The sequence below is a fragment of the Pristiophorus japonicus genome, unplaced genomic scaffold (genome assembly GCF_044704955.1).
Source record: "Pristiophorus japonicus isolate sPriJap1 unplaced genomic scaffold, sPriJap1.hap1 HAP1_SCAFFOLD_885, whole genome shotgun sequence".
Classification (NCBI taxonomy): domain Eukaryota; kingdom Metazoa; phylum Chordata; class Chondrichthyes; family Pristiophoridae; genus Pristiophorus; species Pristiophorus japonicus.
The window spans coordinates 88,668-90,848 of NW_027254808.1; the positions used below are offsets into that span (position 1 = coordinate 88,668).

A 2,181-nucleotide genomic window follows, 5' to 3' on the forward strand; every position below is an offset into this window, starting at 1 on the left:
AAATATTGTCCAGGCACTGGAAATAACTCACTCTGCTCTTCTTCGAAATAGTGCCATGAGATCTTTTACATCAGCTGAGAGGGCAGGCGAGGCCTCAGATTTATATCTCATCAGAAAGACAGCACCTCCGACAGTGCAGCACTTCCTCAGTACTGCACTGGAGTGTCAGCCTAGATTAATGTACTCAAGTCTCTGGAGTGGGACTCCAGAGGCGAGTGTATTACCCACTTAGCCACACTGATACAGAGATAGGGAGGGATGAGGCCGTGGAGGGATTTGAAAACAGGGATTAGAATTTTAAAATCGAAGTGTTGCTTAACTGGGAGCCAATGTAGGTCAGCGAGCACAGGGATGATGGGTGAACAGGAATTGGTGCGAGTTAGGACACGGGCAGCAGAGTTTTGGATGAGCTCAAATTTACGGAGGGTAGAACATGGGAGGCCGGCCAGGAGTGTGTTTTTTAAAAATATTTTTATCCAATTTCTTTCCAGATCAACTCTAACGCCAAAGATCATTTTGCGCCAATGTGTTTGATCTTAGGCCAAAAGGCCGAGAGGTGAAGTTGCACCGTTCCTGGAAATATTGCAATACCAGGTCGGTGCATGGAGTGGACGGGACATGCCCCTGATCCAGCTCCTGTCCAAAAATCAATTCAATATCATGTCCCCATAGGGGATATTAAACTGATAAGAACAGATACTACACTTGATCTTAGCCAAAAGGCCAGGAGTGTGTTGGTATAGTCAAGTCTAGAGGTAACAAAGGTATGGCTGAGAGCTTCAGCTGCAGATGAGCTGAGGCAGGGACGGAGACGGGTAATGTTACGGAGGTGGAAATAGGCAGCCTTATTGATGACGCAGATACGTGGTCAAGTATTGCAAGTCTCTGTGTGAGTTTAGAAATAATGGGGTAGATTTTCAACTTGCTCTCATTCATTTCAATGGTAAATAAAAATCAGATGAATTGTATAACAGGCGACTGGTTGGAAATGCCAATCACAGCCAGTCAGCAAGTCAAACATCTATCCATATGGATGCCGCATTCTTGAAATGGCCCCTCAGGGTATTTTAGCAGGAAGCTAACGGTAACTCGACATTGTTGTCATGCAGTCATTAGAATGCTATTTTCAGCACATCAGTGGCAAATGATTCATTCGACAGAACACGGGGGAGAAGATTGCCTCAGTGTCAGGGACAGAACTAGATTTGGCCAGCTAGGGCCTGAGGGGGTCGAGGGTTCGAACTAGTGATTCGACCGACTTTGTAGGAAAGGGACTGAGCTGGGAACTGGAGAATATCGGCAGACCCATTCCACGAGCTGAGCAGGAAACTGCACAGGCCTGGAGGCCGAAGATGGGCGAGATTCCAGGAGTGAATTGGATGCAGTTGGCCGACCTCAAAATGATTGAGTGGGAGGGGTCATGACCCCCACTGGCTCTGCCACAGCTCTGTGTTGTGCAATAAAATCATAACCAGTTTATGATTCATTACACACAGCGCCTAGAAAGGATCTTTCCCCCAAAATGCAATGATGCAAATTAAAGAGCTTAACAATTAGCTTTGTCATTTGGATAGAGCACCACCCATGTAGTACTAAAGCAGTGTTGTCTCATGCATTATCAACTAACCACATGTGGCTAATTGGGAATCCAGATGGGGTTAATTGCATATATATGAACATATAAACAAAGACAGACAGGTAAAGACCCTCTCGTCAATCGAGACTGTCCCACACAATTGTGATACCTTATGTATCACAATATATATATTCTGTCTCTGGCTGCAGAGATAGTGGATGCATTGGTTGTAATCTACCAAAATTCCCTGGATTTTGGGGCAGTCCCAATGGATTGGAAAACCGCAAATGTAACGCCCATATTTAAAAAAGGAGGCAGACAGAAAGCAGGAAGCTATGGACCAGTTAGCCTAACATCTGTCGGTGGGAAAATGCTGGAGTCCATTATTTAGGAAGCAGTAGCTGGACGTTTGGAATAGCATAATACAGTCAAGCAGAGTCAGCATGGTTTTATGAAAGGGAAATCATGTTTGACAAATTTGCTGGAGTGCTTTGAGGATGTAACAAGCAGGATGGATAAGGGGGAACCAATGGATATGGTGTATTTGGATTTCCAGAAGACATTTGACAAGGTGCCATATAAAAGGTTACTGCACAAGATAAAAG

At 44.8% G+C, this 2,181-nt stretch overlaps 1 pseudogene; it reads right to left on the minus strand.

The window, feature by feature from the left end:
• Window positions 1-557: 557 nt before the first annotated feature.
• Window positions 558-735, minus strand: LOC139257608 (U2 spliceosomal RNA; annotated as a pseudogene).
• Window positions 736-2,181: the final 1,446 nt, after the last annotated feature.